The sequence below is a fragment of the Chiloscyllium punctatum genome, chromosome 6 (assembly GCF_047496795.1).
Source record: "Chiloscyllium punctatum isolate Juve2018m chromosome 6, sChiPun1.3, whole genome shotgun sequence".
Taxonomy (NCBI): domain Eukaryota; kingdom Metazoa; phylum Chordata; class Chondrichthyes; order Orectolobiformes; family Hemiscylliidae; genus Chiloscyllium; species Chiloscyllium punctatum.
The window spans coordinates 68,458,476-68,471,823 of record NC_092744.1 but is presented as its reverse complement, the minus strand read 5'-3'; the positions used below and the strand labels follow the sequence as shown (position 1 = coordinate 68,471,823).

General features: G+C 39.9%; 1 protein-coding gene across 2 annotated transcripts in view; it reads left to right on the top strand.

The window, feature by feature from the left end:
- LOC140479059 (SH2/SH3 adapter protein NCK1-like) overlaps window positions 1–13,348 on the top strand; it is a 200,842-nt gene that overhangs the window by 73,361 nt on the left and 114,133 nt on the right. Inside the window, exon 2 of one of the 2 annotated variants that reach the window (XM_072572873.1) lies at window positions 6,689–6,740. The exons of the other annotated variant lie outside the window; for it this stretch is intronic. The gene's annotated coding sequence lies outside the window, so the exon portion shown is untranslated. The remainder of the gene's footprint in view (window positions 1–6,688; window positions 6,741–13,348) is intronic. 2 annotated transcript variants of the gene reach the window in all.

Genomic DNA, 13,348 nt, shown 5'->3' with positions numbered 1-13,348 from the left:
CTGCTTATCAGGCGGTTATTTCTCGATAGCAGGTGGGCTTCTGAATCTGGTTTCCACTTGCATTCTGTAATTTCTGAGACCGGAGTGGTGATCGTATTTTGCCAACCCCCATGGGTGTTGGGTTGAATGAAATGTGTCTCACCTCTCAAAGAAGTCTGTGAGATCTTAGGCCTTGACAGAGGTAACAGTGGAGTGAGCAATGAGGGGTGGGGAGATGTAAAGAGGGGATAGTAATTTAGAAAAGCAGTCAGTGTACCAATGTTCTGCAACATTGTGACTTGAAACTAGTGAGCATTCTTGGACAAGGAGAATGAGGCATATCAGAATTTGATGTAGGAGGCAGTTGAGAGTTTCAAGATGCACTTGGAAATGAACTTTGGAGTTCTTTTAGAACAGGGTTGGAAGCAGATAACTGAGGGGTCGTGGGTGATACACAAGACTTTGAAAGAGCCTTCATTCTAGAGTTCATAATTTGCTTGGTATTTGCTGTGGCTGAGAATCTTGATATTTGTGAATTAAAGTGCAGAGAAATGGAAATCTGTTTCACTGCATTGTTCGAGGTTTGACATTGACCAATACAGTAAAAAGGTGCTTTTGGCAAGGAACTCTAATGAGATGGTAAACAAACTAAATGTGTTGGACAAACACAACAGGCCTGTGGAGAGAGAAACAGAGCTAACCTTTGAATTGAGTATTACTCTTCCTTTATTTTGTATTTGTTTAAGATTTTCGGCAGCCACAGTATTTTGCTTTTATACTGATGAGATAGTGGCCTGTTTTGTAGATTTGAGTTGAACTGCAACCAGCGTGGCTCGGTGGTTAGTCCTGCTGCTTCATTGTACCAACGACCCAGGTTCGATTCTAGTCTCGAGTGACTGTGTGGAGTTTGCATATTCTACCCATGTCTGCGCGGGTTTCCTCCGGGTGCTGTAGTTTCCTCCCATGTTCCCAAGATGTGCAGGTTAGGTGAATTGTCCGTGCTGAATTGTCCATAGTGTTCAAGGATGTCTTGGTTAGGTGCATTAGCCAGGGGAAATCTAGGGGGTTAGGTCTGCTGGGTTCCTCTCTGAAGAGTCTGTGTGGACTTGTTGGGCCAAATGGCCTGTTTCCACACTGTCTGAATTCTATGATTCAATCTGTGTCGTTACTTTAGGTTTTTTACAGTTACATCAATCTACAGTTTTGCGAATATGTTTTAGAACTTCATCCCCTCTTGCAAATTGTTGAGTTAATGTCTGTTAAATTAGTGGTGAAATACATTGCTCACAGCAACCCCTGTTAGTTGTGCAATGGCAGGGAAAGGGTAAAGAAGCTATATCAAGACTAGCTTCTGAATTGCACAACGCTACCGTTACAAGTCTTACTTTAGTCCTTGAGCACGGAAATCAAAGCTGACTCTTCAGTGCAGTATTGAAGGAACATGCAGGGTAATATTGGAGGTGCAAATTGTGAAATGACCTGCTAAACCAAAGCCTGAACAGGCTGCTCAGTTGAATGTAAATTAAGAGCCTGTGGCACTATTTCAAAGAGGATCTGTGTCCAAGCTGCTGACCAGTATTTACCCCTCAATCAGTATCTCAGAAAACAGATTGACTGGTCATTCTCCCATTGTTGTTTTGTGGACCTTTTGCTGAGTGCAAATTAGATTAAGTGTTTCTTATGTTACAGTAGTGACTAAACTTAAATGAAAACTTTATTGGCTGCAGAGCACTTGACATCATCAGTCTTGAAAAGCAAAGTATAAATGCCAGGATTTATTTTCATTAAAAACGTGAATCATATTTTTCAGAACTTTTGAAACAAATGAAATGGTTAGCACTAGTTCTAGAAAATTTGAACATGGGAAAAGTAAATGGAAGAAAAATTGACTGTTAATTGGCAGGAATATTACTGAAACTTGGTTCTGGCATTGTGTGTGTGGTAGATAGTTTGATCTTGCCTAACAAGTGAATAATGATATCACCTTTATTCTATTTAGTGCTTCATGCTATTGGAGACTGACCTACATTGCCTAATATTAATTTTGATTTAGTAACTTTTAGTGAACCCACATTTAAGGTATTCCGGTTTCATATCCCATCATCAAAAGGACATTATTAGTCATAGATTCATAGAGATGTACAGCACTGAAACAGACCCTTCAGTCCATCCCGTCCGTGCTGACCAGATATCCTAACCTAAACTAGTCCCATTTGCCAGCACTTGGCCCATGTCCTACTAAACCCTTTCTATTCATATACCCATCCAGATACCTTTTAAATGCTACAATTGTACCGGCCTCCACCAGTTCCTCTGGCAGCTCATTCCATACACGCACCACCCTCTGTGAAAATGTTGCCCCTTAAGTCCCTTTTATATCTTTCCCCTCTCATTCTAAACCTATACCCTCTAGTTCTGGATTTCCACGCACCAGGGAAAAGACTTTGCCTATTTATCCTATCCATACCGTTCATGATTTTATAAACCTCTATAAGGTCACCTCTAGCCTCCGACACTCCAGGGAAAACAAACAGACCCAATTTAGCCTCTTCCTATAGCTCAAACCCACCAACCCTGGCAACATCCTTGTAAATCTTTTAATAACTCATTCAAGTTTCACAACATCCTTCCGATAGGAAGGAGACCAGAATTGTACATAATATTCCAAAAGTGGCCGAACCAATGTCCTGTACAGCTGCAACATGACCTTCCACCTCCCATACTCAATACTCTGACCAATCTTATCTATCTGTGACTCTACTTTCAAGGAGCTATGAACCTGCACTCCAAGGTCTCTTGGTTCTGTAACACTCCCTCGGGCCTTACCATTAAGGGTAAAGGTCCAGTTATGATTTGCTTTTCCAAAATGCAGCATCTTGCATTTATCTAAATTTAAACTCCAACTGCCACTCCTCAACCCACTGACCCATCTGATCAAGATCCCATTGTAATCTCAGGTAATCTTCTTCACTGTCCACTACACCTCCAATTTTGGTGTCATCTGCAAACTTGCTAACTTTGCCTCCTGTATGTTCATGTCCAAATCATTTATCTAAATGACAAAAAGTAGTGGACCCAGCACCCATCCTTGTGGCACTCCACTGGTCACAGGCCTCCAGTCTGAAAAGCAACCCTCCACCACCCTCTGTTTTCTACATTCGAGCCCGTTCTGTATCCAAATGGTTAGTTCTTCCCATATTCCATGAGATCTGACTTGCTAACCAGTCTCTCATGGGGAACCTTGTCAAAAGTCTTACTGAAGTCCATATAGATCATGTCCACAGCTCTGCCCTTATCAATCCTCTTTGTTACTTCTTCAGAAAATCAATCAAGTTCGTGAGACATGATTTCCCAGGCACAAAACCATGTTGACTATCCCTAATCAGTTCTTGCCTTTCCAAATACGTGTAAATTCTGTCCCTCAGGATTCTCTCCAACAACTTGCCCATTACCAATGTCAGGCTCACCAGTCTGTAGTTTCCTGGCTTTTCCTTACCACCTTTCATAAATAGAGGTACCACATTTGCAACCTCCAGTCTTCTGGCAACTCGCCTTGCATGAAAGATAAGCGAGGATGGTTTAGGATTGAAGGCGACAAATGAAGAGAGTTAAAAAGCAGAAACTACTTTCATTGAACTCAAGATAGATGCCACACATGCTGCACATTTTCTCAGAAGTTTTTTCAAAAAATAATTACAAACTGCCCTTTTAACTTTGAAATGAGAGCATCAAAAGAGGAGAAAATATTGTTCAGCCTTGAGCAAAATTTAAGGTTAAAAGAATCTTCTTTTCCCTTATCTCATTTCTCTTTTCCTTCATGCACACAATAAAGAAGAAATAAGATAACTCCCACCTTAAGAAGTTATTTATTTCATTCCTTTACACGTACTCTGCCCAAAGACAGGTGCTTGGCTGCAGATGCTTAATCCTGAGCGGTTTTTTTTGGTGGCTGTTGTCAGTGGCGGTTTGCTATTGCCTGGCACATTGAGGCAGGACAAGGAGATATCTCCCAATTCTATCTCAGCCAGAATGGGAATTGAACAGGCACCATTGTCCTTATTTTGAACCACAAGTCGCCATGCCAACTGAGGTAACCAGTTCCCAAGAAATGTCGCATGCAAAGCTCTTAAAACAAAAGTGCAAGAGTAAGGTCTTAAAATATCAGCTCCAACTTTAATATTTTTATTGCATTCCTGATCTAAAATAGTGTATGCTTAGAAGGTGGATGCTGAGCTGAAGTAAGCCACGTACGAAGTCAGGCTGAAGAGGATTGTCTTCTTTATAAGAGCTAGTAGAATAGATTATTGAGTACAAATGATTGCAAAATGGTTCTGGAATGGCAGAAACCATTGAACTGGAAACAGTTTCTCTCCGATCCACATGAGTGCTGACTTGGAAATACACATTTGTTGTCACTGGGTCAAAAGTTGTTGTGGTTCTGTTCGCCGAGCTGGGAATTTGTGTTGCAGACGTTTTGTCCCCTGTCTAGGTGACATCCTCAGTGCTTGGGAGCCTCCTATGAAGCGCTTCTGTGATGTTTCCTCCGGCATTTATAGTGGCCTGTCTCTGCTGCTTCCAGTTGTCAGTCCCAGCTGTCCGCTGCAGTGGTCGGTATATTGTGTCCAGGTCGATGTGCTTATTGATTGAATCTGTGGATGAGTGCCATGCCTCTAGGAATTCCCTGGCTGTTCTCTGTTTGGCTTGCCCTATAATGGTAGTGTAGTCCCAGTCGAAATTACTATTATATACACTACTATTATAGGACAAGTCAAACAGAGAACAGCCAGGGAATTCCTAGAGGCATGGCACTCATCCACAGATTCAATCAATAAGCACATCGACCGGGACCCAATATACCGACCACTGCAGCGGACAGCTGGGACTGACAACCGGAAGCGGCAGATACAAATCACTATAAATGCCGGAGGAAGCATCACAGAAGCGCTTCACAGGAGGCTCCCAAGTACTGAGGATGTCACCTCGACAGGGGACGAAACGTCTGCAACACAAATTCCCAGCTCGGCGAACAGAACCACAACAACGAGCACCCGAGCTACAAATCTTCTCACAGACTTTGAACTGGGTCAAAAGTCCTGGAAATCCTGACTTAAAGGCACTGGAGTGACACTGGCTCCCCATCCTAATAATCACTCTGGTGATAAGGATCCTTGCTATGTAAAATCATCTACACTATGATCCTACTTATGGAGACTTCTAAAGTGGAGATAACTGTTGTGCTGCAGCTTTCCCATGTGAAGTTCTCCCTCGATTGGGAGATTCCTATTCTTAATGCGTACCACAGACACATTTGTGGTTTTGTACTCCTCCAGTCTCGCCTCATTACCAACATATCCTTCATGGCCAAGACAGTCTGGAGTGACACTCGAACCCAGAGCTTCTGGCTCAGAAGTGGGATTGCTTCCCACTGCACTACAAGGCCTCCCATCTGACATGACCTGAACAGCAATTGGGGAGAGAGGGCAGAAGTGTGCCTTGCAAGATATGCTCCCACCACATTAAGGAATGCAGTTGTTTCTGATATAACGTGATAGTTTCGTTCTTGTGCAATTTCGTGTTCTAAGAAATCACGTTATAGCCAATAGAAGTAAGGAAAGTTCACGCTGTACAGATAACGGTTCAAATTCTTCAATCACGTTAAAGCCAATTCATGCTGAAGAAACTTGAGCAGAACCGAAAAAAAAATGATAGGAAATTGATCTAGATGAATGATTTGAATATTTTGATCATTTTTTGCGTGATTCTTACCCAGATGGGAAGAGATATCAAGCAATGTCTCATGAAGAAATTAGTGGTTGCTATAGAGGTTGTGAGAAGACAAATGGTACATTGTGAATTGGTTGTATTCATCCTAGGTATGTTCTTGGCAGAGTGTAAACTTTTTTTAAAAAAATTCATTCTTGCGGTGAGGATATTGCTGACTAAGCCAGCACTTTCTGGTCATCCTTAATTCCCCATAGGACAGCAATGCATCAAGAATGCTCTTGTGGGTTTGGAGTCACAAGTAGGCCAGACAAATTTCCTTTACTAAAAGTCAAGTTTTGAAGACAATCAAAAACAGTGATATCTAATTCCTTAGTGAATTCCGAGTTCACCACCTGCCATAGTGGCATTCATGCTGATGTCCCCAGAACATTAGCATGGTGCTCTGGATTATCAGTCCACTGACATTACCACTACACCACCAGCTCCTCCATCTTACCTATCATTTTTGACAGTCAAAATTCAAGCATGCACATTTCATGCTAAAGATCTGAAGCAGAGATGCCGAATTTGAAACTTTAACTCCGTTTCTCTCTCCACAAATGCTCTCAGACCTAATGGGTTTTTCCAACATTCTCTGTGTTTGTTTCAGATTTACCTTTGTGCAGTTGACCTGCTTTTCAGGAACTTCATCTTTTGCAATGCACCTCTCAAAATTCTGTTTAAAATTATTTTGTGAATGTTTCTTATGACTGATCTTTTCCCAGGACCTGTAGTCTTCAGCTGACCCTGTAATTATCGAATGCGGAAATGCTTATTATGAATGAATAAATGGAAATAAAACACAGAAATCCACAGAAAATGCCAGTTTTGGAAAACTAAAGATTGTATTAGATTAGAAAACCCATTTTCTGTTGTTCACTTTTGTTTTTCTAGAAGTAATGTTGAAATGAAGAATAAACAGGTAATACATTTTTTTTAATTTCAGCTCACCAGTGGAGAGGATATTCTTTGAGGCTGGCAGTTTTGATGTGGCACAGGTAGAATTTTAATTTCTGCTTACTGAATGAAATAAGCAAACGTTTCACTTCACCGATGAACCATAATTGTTAGTTAATGTTGTTATATATTCTTATAGTGTGATAAAGGATTAAATGTTCACACATAATTTGTTTAACTTCAATAATCATCATTCTTTTGTTTAGATTCAATGGCTAATTATCTTGATATCATGTATAACTGAACCTTTAATCCTCATGCTGAACTATGAAAATGCAAAGTGAGATATAAAGGGATCTGATGTAAATTAATAGTTGAGCAATGTTAGTAACCACAATGGCAGACCAACATTGAGCAATTCAATTACAAGTTAAATTCTTTTAGTAGTTATAACAAGGTCAGCCAGGTGGACCTCATAGAATATGAGTTCCCTGATTGGGGTTGTTAATCTGGTCTAATCAGGGAGCCCTGGCTGACAGATATGAACATGAATGTCAGAGAATCTGTTCGTTCTGAGCGTTGGCTCTAGGGGAGCTGGATCAGTGTAAAGGACTTTCCACGTATAAATGAAGGGTGAATTGATAATGCTATGCCAGCCTCTCTGGAGTTATTTCAAATATCTAAACTATACTCCTTCCCATTGTAATGTACTGGTATATTTTGAAGCTCTGAACAAGTACATAGTAGTTGGGATACATTTTAATTCAGGGTTTTGTATCAATGTGGAAAATATCTCTCTTTATATTTCCAGTCCTCTGAACTTGAGGGTGAACATTCCCTGAACCTTTTTTGATTCTGTCTTTTGTCTCCAAGTTCCATATTTTGGTGACGTGTGAACATGGGTTACAGCTCCTGTTTTGAACTTGCCAATGTACCTTGCTTTTCAATACTTGGCGAATGGATCTGTCCTACTCTTTTCCCTTCGGATTGAACTGTTTGACCTCCCACTTGCTTCTATTGAAATTCGCCTGTCATAATTTTACCCACTCACTTCAACAATCAGTTTCTGTTTGTAATGATATGCTTTCATCTATTTATATCCTCTCAAGGATTTAGTTCTACAGTACGAAGATATGGTGATGATATAAAATGGATTTTGCCTTTACAAATAACGGTGCAAGTAACAGTATAGATATATTAAAAGAAGAAGCAGAGCCATTGCTCGGAATACATGTTAATAAAATTCTGGTTCTCAAAATATAGACCAGGTTGGCTAAGATATGAGGTCGTTCTGCAATTGCATACAAGCTAGTGAAGCATATCAGTGAGGATATAGAAAAGGTGCTGATGTGTGATGGGAAATCACGAGGTGGCAGTCTGAAACCTCTGTTTGGACAAGAGAAAGAAAACCTTTGTTCAGCTTGACATCGGTTGCATGTATAAATACAAAATGCTGGAAGTATTGAGTAGATCTGGCAGCATCGGAGATCGGAATTCTTCAGCTCCGAAGGAAATCTTGTGGACTTTATGCTGAAGCAAGGGGGAGGAAGGACAAGAGAGAAGCTCTGGGATGGGATAGAAGCAAGAGACATTAAAAACAAAGATATCATGGATCAAAGGGAGTGGTAATTAGACAAATACTTTATTTCTTTTTTTACTTGAGTGAATTGTACATGGCAGAAGATTGAGCTGCTTGGGCTGAAAGCAAAGGCATGTGGTAAAACAAAAAATTGAAACAGTAAAGAGGTCATTATCTGAAAGTATTGAACGCCTTGGCTTTCTAGACTTAACATAAAGTGTCTAACAGAAAGATGAGGTGTTGTTCCTTGAGCTTATATGGAATGTGACTGGAGCGCTGTAACAAGCTGAGGATGGAAATGTACGTGACAAAAATTACATTAAAATGGGAAGCAACTAAAAGCTCAAAATTAAAAATCACACAACACCAGGTTATAATCCAACAGTTTTGTTTGGAAGCACTAGCTTTTGAAGCGCTGCTTCTTCATCAGGAAGTTATTAAGCATTAGAAAACTAATGCTTCCAAATAAACCTGTTGGACTATAACCTGGTGCTGTGTGATTTTTAACTTTGTCCTCCCCAGTCAACACCAGCATCTCCACATCATAACTAGAAGCTCAGTGTCTTACTTCTCGACTATCTGAAGCAGTTCCATAAAGCATTCCCTCAATTCATGTTTGATCTCCCCAGTGTAAAAGAATTGATTATTGCAAGAAGGAAGTATGTTAGTTCAAAGGAAGTACAATTAAATTGCCACTTTGGATGGTCAGGAGAGGTGATTTTATTTTAATGGATGCAAATTGGTTCTAATGGATGAAGTAAAATTTAGTTTCTATAATCCCATAAGTCTCAGGGTCACATGTTCACTGTGACTTTTTTCAGGCACTAGATGGACTTGCTGTTAATATCCACTATTCTTTTCAGATGATAGGCCCTCAGACATGGGATAAAGTGGGCCAATAAGTTTGTGAAGGACAAACAGAAATGGATTTAGTAGTATAAATGTAGGAAGCTAGGTCATGGAAGAATGATTGAAAGTGTTGTGTTAAATCATTACAACTGCTGTGTTCACAGACAATATAAGATCATTCAACTGGTAAAGTAATGACTTAACTTTCTCTTTAAGTATATCTATACTGTTATTTCCACCGTTATTTGTGAAAGCAAAATCTATTTTATATCACCACCATGACTTCATACTCTAGAACTAAATCCTTGTGGATGCAAAGCTGGGAAGTTTTCATTTTGGTAATGGCAATATGATAGCAATAGATTGGGAAAGGGGAAGGTACGTTGAGACCTCTGTCCCTGTACACCAGTTGCTGAAAGTAAGCATGCAGGTGCAGCAGGCAATGAAGAAGGCAATTGGTATGTTGGCCTTCATATTGACAGGATACGAATATTGGAGCAAGGGTGTCTTGCTATCATTGTACAGGACCTCGGTGAGACCATGCCTGAAACGTTGTGTGCAGTTTTTGTCTCCATATCTAAGGAAAGATGTTCTGAGATGTTCTGGCTAATGTGGGAGTGCAATGAATGTTCAGCAGTCTGATTCCTGGGATGGCAAGACTAATGAAGAAAGAATGGACCAAGTAGGACCACATTCATTAGAGTCGAGAAGAATTGGTGGGGAGGGGGTGTGAGGTTTGCAAGTCCCATAGAAACCTATAAATTTCTAACAGGGCTGAAAAAGGTAAACACAGGAAGGGTGTTCCTGATGAACACAGGTTACAATCAAAGGACATAGGGTCGGCCATTTAAGACTGAGATGAGGAGAAATTTCTTAACTCAGAGTGGTGAGCCTGTGGAATTCTCTGCCACCAAAACAGTTGGGGATTCTGAGCTGTGAATGGGAAGGTTTTGAGAGGATATGTTATTAGTGACAGTCCTTTGTTTGGGGATGACAACATGAATAGGTGAGATGAGAAACTTTATAATGATTGAGATGTATAAAATTATGAGAGGCTAGACAGTACTGACAGGAAGAAACTTTTCCCCTTGTTAGAGGGTTCAGTGACCCGGAAGCATAATTTTAAGAGGCAGAATGTTTAGAGGAAATGGGTGGAAAAGCTTTTTCATCCAGAGTGCTATGGGAATCTGGTAGCGACTGCCTGTAAGGGCGGGAGAAGTTTGATAGGTCTAAGGCCCTTGTAATGGGCTCTAGACCTTGATTCCTCTGTTAGATTCTCATGCTTTGGCAAAACCATTTTTATTTAGTCTGGAGGCCATGAGGATTTAAATTTTTGAGTAGAATCTCTCTTTCTGTGACATGAGATCTTTCATACCAGTTGTATGCTGGACGAGTGCAAAGTGACCTACTTACATTCTGTGAGCTGCTTGTTTGTCCTGGGAATCTGCTATGATTAAAATATCTGTATCTCCCATCATGAGTTTCCTACAGGGAACAAGAATACATATGCTCGGGTAGTTTGAACTCCATTCCTCTTTATTTGCAATGAATCTACTCCCTTTAATGGACATCATCTGTGCAAGTGAATCAAGGTCTCAATGTCACAGCAAGACTGACTCTTAAAACAAAAAAACATTCGTGGGAACCTTTTGGAGAACATTTTTTCCACAAGCATTCCTCATGGATTTCTATCCCTGTTTTATTGAATAAATTTGAGTAAACTGCATTATTGGACAATATTAATGCATTTAACTAAAATAATTAATCAAGTGATGTTTGCTTGCATAGTCTATTGCTGCAACTATGGAAAAGGGCATCTCTGTGTGAAAATTGTATAGCAAAGATCATTGATTCTACTACAGTATTTTCCTCTCATAATCTCAGTTCACATATTTTAAGAAACCATTCATACTATACTTACTTCAAACAAAGTTTTGGGCGGGGCGGGGGGGGGGGGGGGGGGGGGATACAATGTTGTGAGATTTCAGCTATCCTTTCCACTAATTCCTCAATTTATGCTGTATTCTGGAACGTGCCATTGGAAACAAAATGAGAAGACAGTGACATTTGAGAGGGCTGAAGACGTGACAAGAAAATGTTGGAATTCTAGCATCTCAGGAGGCTCAGCCTTATATTGCGTGTTATCAAACATTCACAGCAGGCTGGGCCGAGGCTGAAGGGCTGAAGGGCTATACTATATCAAAGACAAAGTCACCACCACCCTCAAATTGTTTGTGTCTTGGGGTTTGCTGGAGACATGCACAGGTTCTTCCAGCAAATGCATAAATAAATGACTGATAACCTCTTTGTCTCACCAGGAAATGATGTCAGTTTTGCAACTGGTGATGACTGGGTTTTCAATAGTGGCTTCCTATATATATTTGAGACTGTATGTGACAATTTGAACATCCCAAGATTGCCTGGGAGTTTTTGTCTACTACAGGAATATCCACTCGTTAAAGGACACACGACATGAATAATTTTATGCAGTTATATGATATTCCCAGATAGCTACCCTGATACTTTAGTCCAGTGTTAATCCAACTTCTCTCTTTTTTTTTTAACCAAGAAATTGGTTTTGATCAGATTATTGCTATGCTGAAAATGAACTTCAGGTATTTGGACAAATTTAGATCACCCTTCAGAATGCATTGGCCAGTGTCACTAGAATGGTTTCCAGTTGTTTTGTGTTCTTTACAAGCAGCAAGATTTTGACCTGCAGGTCAATCAAAACACAGGGCACAGAGTCTCTTGAAACTATTCCATGAAAGAGGAAGTGGAAAGCAATACGGTTAGAATCCGCAATGGATGCGCTCTGCTGCCTGGGATGACTTCTTGGTTATGTGATTCCCTTGCTTTCAGTCAGGCCTGCCCACCTGACAACCATAGAATAGCCGCTTTCACACGTGGGTTGCTTGGCATACAGCAACCAAACATGGGCCACAAGAATGTTGTGGAAATAAATATTTGTATGTCATAATTAATTTTCTGCTCTGACAATATTTCAAATGTGCAGTTGTAAATTTTTACTCATCTGATATCTTTAAGTGGTATAATCCCTGCTCCTGGCCAGTGTTATCTGGGGTTTACAGTTAGAGGGTCTTGCCAGTGATGACTCCACTTGCACCAGACTTGACTATCCTGGCAAGAGGCAGCATATAGGCCACTTTACATTTTACAAAAGCCTTGGAGGAAACTTGATGAGAGGCCTTTCAAAATAAGGATAGATTTGACATGGTAAATCTGGAGAGAATGTTTCCTTTTGTGGACCAGTACAAAACTGGAGCCCTTAAACACCAAATTGTTTTAAACCCAAAGGAAAATCCAGAATTTTGTTCACTCAGAGTGGATATAATGTGGGACAGTCCACTGCAGGAAGTTGATGAAATGAAGCTGTTGAAGTTTGCATGTTTTCAGAAGGAAATAAGGTGAATACAAGAGTAAAAGGAGCATAAAGATAAGTTGAAAGCCTGAGGTTGGTTGCTTTGAAATCGAAAAGTACTTCTATCAAATGTAAATGCCAACGCCTACTAATTGGGCCAATGGAGTATTTCATTGCTGTAAATTCTGTGTAATACTTTGATGTTGTGGTATGATTGTTTTATTTTCTTGTAATGGAATTTCCAAACCAAATAAAAGTGTTAATTTAAGCGGAAGTAATTCTAGTTGCTGAGGTACTTTGACTTGAGCAGATAAATGTGAAAGTGCAACTTTAATTTTTTTTATGAAATCCCAACTTTACTAATAAAAGAAGTCTACCTTATACGAGATTGCACAGGGAGTCTCCAAAAAAACGTGATGAGGTTTTGAAGATTCCAATTTGTGAAAATCTTTGTGAAAAATAATTTATTGCTGACTAATTTTTTTTTACAACATTGCATCAAGCTGTATGGAGCAAATATGTGTTGTAGAACCTTAAAACCTGCGCAAAGAGAGTGGAAATATTTCAGGTATGATTATAATCACAGTAAAGGATTTAAGATTGATATTGCACATGTTACAGGACTACTAATTGGTAAGAATAGCATGCATTTAGAGTATATTTGTGTTATTTCTGCTAGAGTAACTTGCCTAGGTTTGTACCTTTGTAAGTAGGGCTACAGAAACCCGAGCATGTGGAGATTACAATGCTTGTGGTTATTCTGTCAGGTTAGTCATTTTCCTGTAAATATCTTTTGTTGACTCTGAAGAATTAGTGTAGAACAGAAATGTACAGCACAAAGCAAGGCTGACTTTGGCCTTGTTAAAAATTGATGTTTAATATATATTCCAAATGTTCTT